The sequence below is a fragment of the Lepidochelys kempii genome, chromosome 14 (assembly GCF_965140265.1).
Source record: "Lepidochelys kempii isolate rLepKem1 chromosome 14, rLepKem1.hap2, whole genome shotgun sequence".
Classification (NCBI taxonomy): domain Eukaryota; kingdom Metazoa; phylum Chordata; order Testudines; family Cheloniidae; genus Lepidochelys; species Lepidochelys kempii.
The window spans coordinates 20,863,271-20,871,908 of NC_133269.1; positions in this window are offsets into that span (position 1 = coordinate 20,863,271).

Genomic DNA, 8,638 nt, shown 5'->3' on the forward strand with positions numbered 1-8,638 from the left:
CTGAAGGCGGATGAATTCTAGCATCGACATTTATTCATCTGAAAGTCCACATTGGAGAATACATTATTCGCTTCTTACTTTACTTCTGTTTAAAAGGTGCTGGGGACCAGAAGCAATACCATGTGACTTGGCTGACCAGTCGCTACCGATAATGCATTGTTGGAATGAATAGTTCCCAAACAACACATACACTGCAAATGGTTTGTCCAAACTTTTTGGCATGTAGCAGCAGATGGTGTAGGCATTTGCAGGAGTCAGGATTAGTTCGGGAGCAAATTGCAAATGGAAACCAAGGCTAATGTCAGTGCTTAAAACAGGTTGGTCTCCATACCTTTGAATGAAAACATGAGAGGTAAAAAAACCCGAGTGCATAGCCACTGCAGAAATGTAAAGACAGGTGTTTTTTCAATGGGGGGGGTGGCCCTGGATCGCTGCTAGTGAACTCTGAGAAGCAGAGGAAATGAAGGGACTTGTTTTCCACTGTGGCCAGTTCCTAGGCATCCGTTTTGGTAACTACCGTGGGGGGGGGGGGGCGTGCCAGAGATGAACATTTGAGTGCCCGCTGCCAATCAAAGGAGGAGACTGGAGAGGCGAGGTTCGGCTTGTGACAAACAACGGCTACGAGCAGGTCAGCCCTTAGAAGAGTAGAGCTGTGCAGTAGCTCAGCTCAGGAGCTGACGGTCTCTTTTTGGGTGTGTCTACATTTGCAGTCTGGGATGTGATGGCAGCTTGGGCAGAAATACCCGTGGTGCCTTTACTCGCACCAGCATGGCTAAAAACACCGGTGTCCGTGAGGTGGCGTGGCCATCAGCACAAGCTAGCAAGGTGAGTAGGCACCCAGAATCCCTGAAGTACTCACACTGCGGTTTTTGAGCACAGGTACATCTACCCACGTTGCAATCACACCTCTGACTTTTATTAGAGCTGGGCAAAAAATGTGAGCCAAAAGCAGGACCAATCCCACTGAGCAATTGTTCTGGTTGAACACTGGGGGAGGTGTCATAACCTCTTTGGTAGCATTACTCACCAGGGATCAAATAAATGCAATTTAAAATAGCAGTATCAGTCCAGCGTTCGCCTTATCAGCTTTCAGTGTCAACAAGTACTGAGAATGTGCTGTCTTAGAGGGGGTTAGGATGCTGAAGTGTGAAACGTGTGCTGTGGGTAGATATTCACATGCTTCTTCTGGCCTGTAGCTAAAACGAGACATTGCTTCAGTTAAATAGCTAACGCTCTCTCGGTCAGGGGATTGGAGGGGCGCAATCGCTCTCTGACTGCTGTGCGCCTACCCACAGGGCTTGCCCTTGTGCCTTTCTGGTGGCATTGCCGCATTGGGTTCTTATTGCTGGAGAGCTCCGTGGCGCTGTATACCAGCCAGGCTAACAAGCCCCTCACACTCTTCCCTCAAAGGATGAAAGGTAGGCAGAGCCATAACCTGTGACCCTGGTCAGATAGTAAACTGGGTTATAGATACGTCACTCGGGCGGACCAATCACATTAATGCCATAGCAACAGAGAGAGCTCCTTTAAGTGGCTTTTGCTCCAGAGTGACGCCTCCAAACAGTTACAGAAGAACTGGTGACAGGCTCTGCAGAAAATCTCGGACTAGCGCAATCCCACAGGGTGTTATCAAGGAATCTCTCATCTGGCCAGTGGTTTCGTCCAGTGGGGACTATTCTATTACCCACCTCCCGGCTCACTTGTGATGCCCTCAGTGCATGGATAACTCATAGCACTAGGTCCTTTTCACTAAGAACCCAGGCCATGCAGTGTCTTTGCTTTCCCAGTGCCTGCCCAGACTGGGGCTTGGGTAAAGGCAAACCGGCTGAAGCTCAATCCAAACAAAGCAGAGCGGGGCTGGTAAACTCTAACAGAAATCTGGGACGGCCGGGGGGCAGCGCCCTGTAGCCCACTGATTGGCTCATGCTGGCCTATAAACCAGGGAACCATCATGGGGAACTGTGAATAATGACACAGGCCGCCTCTTTGCTTCCGCTCCAGACTCTGCTGTGCTGTGGCCCTTGGACTCCAGCTTCTGATTCATCCCTGACTCCGCTACTTGTCTCCCACCTGCACCTTAGTGCCTGACCCTGACTTCCTGATCCAGCTCAACACAGACCGCTCCGCCTCCTCTCCTGACCGCAGCTTGGTAACAGATCGGTGCACATGGGCACGCCCATAGCCTGGCCCTGACACCATGTGTCCACCTACACAGGATGATCATACAGGACAGTCCCTTTTTTAAGCTCTGTCCTGGACATCCCAACTTTTTTGGCAAAACTGGGCATTTGTTCCGTTTGCTCTTGCCAACTGATCATCAACTGGTGAGCCAGCCCCAGCCCTGTGCGTGGCGGGGGGAGAGGGAGTGGAAGGGGAGGGGAAGGCGGGCGGATGGGCGCTTAGACTGTCAGCCCTGTATGCGCGGGGCGGGGGGGGGGGGTGCAGCCCTGCTTGCGGGGGGAGGGGTGGCCAAGTTTCGCTTTGGGAAATATCGTCACCCTACAGCTACATCTTGTGAAGGTCTGTGGACCAGGCTACTGTTACCTGTGGCTCCGTGACCTCCAGGTTGTTGACCACCATGGGCGCTGCATGGAAGCCATTCAGGAGCTGTAGCCAGGCCAGGATGCAGTGCCCACCTGCTCGGTGAGGTGCGCGACAGGGAGCATATTACACGTCTCCCAGCGTGCAACGACCCCTTTTCTTGTGCTTCCAGGTAAAATTCAAGGCTTTGATTCTGGGCTGCAAAGCCGCAGGTGGTTTCAGTGCTGGCTCCTGGAGGGACCGTCTAGCTCTCTCTCTCTCTCTCTCTCTCCATGGCAGCTAGTATTAGCTGGGGTGCTTGAGATAGCAGTGTGGATTTCAGTGGCAGGAGGCCAAAGCATTCTCAATGGAGAACCCTCAGTGCTGGAACCCAGTTCCCCGTTGGATGACCGAAGTCAGTGTCTGAGCTATGGCTTTGTCAGACCTTCGCCTGCGGGAGCACTGCATACACAAATGGTTGAGGAGAGCTGTCCACTGCTGATGCTGGTTGAGTAACCTGCAGGTTTTTTCAGTATTGTTCAGTGGTCAGAGATTACATGATTGGTCCTTTTTTCCGTCAACAAATGAAGCAATCAGTGCTGTGCACCTTAGCCGGGAGGATGATGTCTGTGATAATGGCTTGAGGATGAAAAGGGGAAAAAAGCTAGATCCTCCTGGGGAAACAAACATAGCACTAATAATTACATCTGACATTTATAGAGTGCCTCTCCTGCCAAAGGAGCCCAAAGCAATTTACAAACTTTACCCACCTCAGAAATGCAGCCACCTCTGGGGAGGAAGACAGCAGCTGTTTAACATTGCAGTGGAGTTTATGGAGGTCAGATGTCGTCATCGTCGTCTTTTTTCTTGTCACTTCCCTGTTCGGGGTCAACAACTTTTATAGCCTTCTTCCAGAATGTACAGATGTAATTAGCTCAATTAAAATCTGGCCAGGAGACAAAGGAATTACAGCCTTGCTCCTGCAAAAATGCTGCAGGGTCTCTAAAGACTCACTAGAGATTAGGGTGTTGCCATGAAGTCTCTTTCCAAAGTTGGTATCTTCATAGCACAATGGTACGAGCATCGTGCTGGGGCATCTAGTCATCACTGACTAGGAGGAGAATGGCAATAAACCAGTGTTTTCATTTTAGGTCTCCATTATTAGTGCTAAACAAGCCTTGTCTTGCTTAGCGTGTGAAATCGAGCAGAACAGCACGCGTGGTAGGCCTACACCTACCAAAACTAATGATACATCTGCATATCCTATGCAGTATTTCCTATACTATCCATATTAAATGTGACTGTCTTTTCACCCTCTGTTTTTACAGTACCTAGCACAATGGGGTCCTGGTCCATCACTAGGACTTCTAGGCACTATAGTGGTCAGGGCCGGATTAACCTTTTGTGTGCCCCCATGGAGGCAATGGAGCATGGTGTGGGGAGCAAGGGGTCAGCCAGGGGCAACGGGGCATGGCATGGCAGGGGCGGCCCCCCACTCCGCCTAGCCCAGTACGAGGGCACTATTTACAAACCGGCAGTCGCCAGACACACAGTGGCCCACTCGGCCTTGTGCTGCCAGCATACCCCTTCCCCTTAGGGGGGCAGGCCCATGCTGCACCAAACAGCCCCGCCACGCAACATCCTCCCAACTCCCTATGGCCAGAGCGCCCCCCCCCCGACCCATTGTGCCCAGCGCCCCCCAGCCCCTCCACACAAATGCATAGTGACCTGCTCAACACCACCCCTGCCCAGCGCCCCCCCGCCCACAACCCCCCCAGCACCCCCCCAGCACCCCACCACAGAACCCCCACTCTCTAGTGCCCCAACACATACATCTTCACTGCCACCTCACAGCCCAGCGCCCCCTCCCCCATGCCCTGCCTCCCGGCTGCACTCACAGGCTGGGAGGTGACTGTGTCTGCCAGGCTGAGCGGCCAGTGCAGCCAGAGCTGGTCCCGGGGCGGGGAATCGCTCCGGTCCCTTGGGAGTGGTGTGATCAGTCAGGCCAGGACCTGCCCCAACCAGGCTCCCTCAAGACGCACGTCCCCTGGAGGGGCCCAGCCAAGCTCCCTGCCCTCTGCCCCCTCAACCCTGGCTGAGACTGGCCAGGCTTCTGCACCACTCCAAGGCAGCTCAACTCTGGGGAGACAGGTAGGGCCCCACAGGTGGGAAGCAGAGACTGCCCGGAGCCAGAGGTGCACTGGGGTCCGGGCAGGGGGCAGAGAGGAGCAGGGGGCGTGGGGCGAAGGAGGCAGCAGGCGGGCAGGCCAAGAGGAGCAAGTGGTGGGCAGGGGGAGCCAGAGGGGTCTCAGGGTGCAGTGCAAGCGGAGCAGGCCGGGGCCCCTTGTGTGCATGGGCCCGGCTCCATGGAGCCACTGGCGCCATTGTAAACCCGCGACTGATGGTAGTGCAAATAACTCAATAAACCCTCCCTATTAGGAGAAAAAAACAGAAGCCAGCTGTAGTGTGCAGAATGGTTAGTAATTAGATTAGTGACTTATTTTGCACATCCTTCTTATGAGACTATTTTTCCCCATTGCCTTCAATTATGCACCCCACTCGAGGGGATGGCTAGCAATGAGCAGTATGGGATGTCTGTTGATTTTATTCCATAAGCCCTGAATGAGAGGAGATAATATTTCCCAGCCAGTACCTTTCAGTCATTTCCTTTGGCTGTTGCTTGCATTCCCCAACCCATAGGCCTTGGTGAGAGAACAAAAGAAATTATCTGGAGAAAATACAGGAAACTGAGCCAGCTCCCCAACTGGTGTAAATCAGCATCGCCCCACTGAACTTACTGGCGCTACGCTGATTTACGCCAGCAGGCACTCCGGCCTACTATGTGTCTGTCAAAGGACTTCTAGATGTCAGGCCTGATTCCGATTGCATGTCAATTTCACATCTGTAGACAAGGGCAAATATTGCAACTAATGTTTAAAAAAAAAAGTAGAAAAAAAAAGATAATGGTTTCTTCATGCATGTTTCCTTTGCAGGTTGTCTTTATGACAGGGGAGAGCCCCTTAGAAAGTAGTCATGCGGCAGTCCTATGACGCACTCTGTAAGTCTCAGATAATTTGTTTCCTTCTCTCAACAAGGCCCATGAGTTGGGGCCCACAAACATCCAGGGGAAGCAGTTGAAAGGTTGTGGCTAGGGAATACTTACAAAGATCATTGTTATTCATAGACAGGCTGCATTTAAAGAACACTAATGTCCAGTGTTACCAATCCCAAGTGTTCAAAAATCCTGAGTCAGGCCAGTGAAAATCATGAAATTGGCTCGATAATCGTGAGATTTTTAAAAATAATAAATTTTGGGCTCTGTTTGCCTTCTGGTTTTTTGAGCCTTTTGGGTACCTTGAGTCAAGATTTCAAGCATTTCTCCACAACCATGAGGACTAGAAACTTGCTTTTTAAAATTGAAAGTTGAGATTCTTATGTATTCACATGACTCCAGAAGCTGAAGTCAGGAGAATCACAATAAAATCCTAAGCGTTGGTCACATGGAAAAGCTTTGGGGAATATTTTAGTTAGACAGCTGGTTTGATGTCATGTCAGTAAAGTGGGTTGAAAATTTTCTTCAAAAAAAGCTTTGACAGAAAATTGGATTCTTGATTAAATGAAAATGTTCATGGAAAGTATCTGATTTAATAAAAACAAATGCATATTTTTTTACCAAAAATAAAAACCTCAAAACCCTCAAATTTTTCAGTGCGTGGCTGAAAATATTTTGTTTTTGTTTTGGGGGGTGGGGTTTGCCATTTTCTGACCAGTGCTAAGTGTTACAAAGATTTCCTAAAGTTAGGCTCCTAAGACCATATTTAGGTAACAAAAGCCTAGATTCACAAAGGTATTTAGGCTCCTAAGACCTGGTCTACACTAAAAAGTTAGGTCGACCCAGCTACGTCACTCAGGGGTGTGAAAAATCCACACCCTTGAGCGACATAGTTAAGCCAACTTCACTCCTGATGCAGGCAGCGCTATGTCAGCGGAAGAATTTGTCTGTTGACCTAGCTACTGCCTCTCTGGCAGGTGGATTACCTATGCTGCCCAGAGAACCCCTCCAGAGAGCCCACAGTTAGTGTCTACTTTGAAACACTACAGTGGCACAGCTGAAGCACTGTAGCATTTCAAGTATAGCAGCAAGTGGCTTGATTTTTCAAATGTGACGAGCACCCAGCGGCTCTCGTTGCTTTCACAGGACTTTAGATCAGATCCTTGGAAATTTGAGTGCTCAGCACGTGAAAAATCAGGCCCAAAATAAGTAAGGAAGTCCCGAGTCTTGGATCCATGTCCCTTGCACTAACCGTGAGATGGCATCACCTCTCATTTGCAGTGTCTCACACACACATTAATAACTGCTATGAAGTCAAATCTGTCTGCATGCAAATAGCTTGGCTAATAAAACATATAAAGCGAGGTAGGCTGATTATTACTTCATGTCTTAGCAGAACTATGTCTTTATATTGTGCTTGCCATGCGGCACCAGAGCCTTCCAAACCCCACACAATTATTTCTTTATTTAAACTAAACTCCCCAGTTACAATCTGGGTAGTCTTTTTTGGGTGGAGTGCAGAACCCACATTGTTAACTCCGGATAACAATAATTAAAAGAAAATAAAATCAAAGCAGCTCAGGAAATAAACGGAACATTTTTCTATGAAAGCCAAATGATTCTATTAAACGTCTGTGGTTTAATAAACTATTATGAAGTTTGGGAGCATATTTTTCCTGGGACTTAATCTGTTTACATATCTAAAAAAGTAAATAGAATATCACTTTACTTGACCACACAGAGAACCTGATACATCATGGCAGTGCTGCCACATATGTTTCTTGGTTAAATGTTTCCACCTTGGATTTCACTTAATGGAAATGTTAAACTTCTTATGCCGTGTGTGAAATCCTGGCTCCACTGAAGTGGACTTCAACAGGGCCAGCATTCCACCCTTTGTGTCTTCAGTGGTGCTGCACTGATTTACACCCACTAGGCCCTGACCTCAGGCAGGTCTCTACATCTCTGTGTGCTGCAGTTCCCTCACTTCTAGGACTTCCTGAAATCACAGAAGTCTGGGGTGGACCAATTAATAGTTGTGAGGCATTCAGAGCCAGATTTTTTTCAAGGCATTTAGTTGCCTAAGGAGGTAAGTGGGTGCCTATTGCCAGAGCTGGGTGAAATTTTTCGTTTGAGTTGACTGAAACAATTTGTGAATTGGGGTCGGTTTGGGCGAATTGTTTTGGCTGTAAAAGAGCTATAGTTTTAGCGGAGATGTCTAATCGGTTCATTTCAGAACATCCAAAACAAAGCGTTTTCACTTTTTGATTTGGAAAGACATTTTGTTTCAGAATTGCCTCTGTTTTATTTTTTTTTTAAAAAACCCAACAACCTCAAAATCACAACAAAAGATTTTATTTCAGACCGACCAATGCATTTTGGTCGCCTTTGCTCATCATTTAATTTTGCCAAAATTGTTTGTTTCGGGATGAGCTGAAACAATCCCCATCCGCGCCCACCTCCCATGCCATCCCCAAGTCTTTTGTTTTGGCCACCAAATTAATCATGCAGCTCTACGTAGTGGGATTGATTTCAATGGGATTTAGGCATCCAGACACTTTTCAAAACCCAGTTTAGGTGCCTCTCTGCCTCTTTCAGTGCCTAAATGCCTTAAAAAATCTGGCCAACAGATAATGAGGGCCACAGTAATGCCTGTTTGGTAAATAGGAGGTACACCAAATTTACGCCAGCGTGCGAGAAGAATTCGCCCCTTGTTTCAAACCATTTTATACATCTGCACGTACATGTGATCATTGCTCCTAAAAGGATTATTTTAAAGTGAAGAAAACACATACAATGAATATTTTTCCATTTTAGTATGTATCATATACCTTCCCCCTCCTTTGCATCTAAGCCATCAGCAAAAAGACAGCAGAGCCTCTCAATACCCGTAAACTTTATTAAATGTGTGCTTCTTCAGTCTTAAATTAAATTAATCTGGGCCATACAGAAATAGCACCAAAGGGAGGAAATGAGAAGATCACAAAGCAAAGGAAAACCAGAAAACATTATGTACAAACAAGAGGGGTTTTTTTTTTCTATGTTTAAAAATACATGGACAAGTCC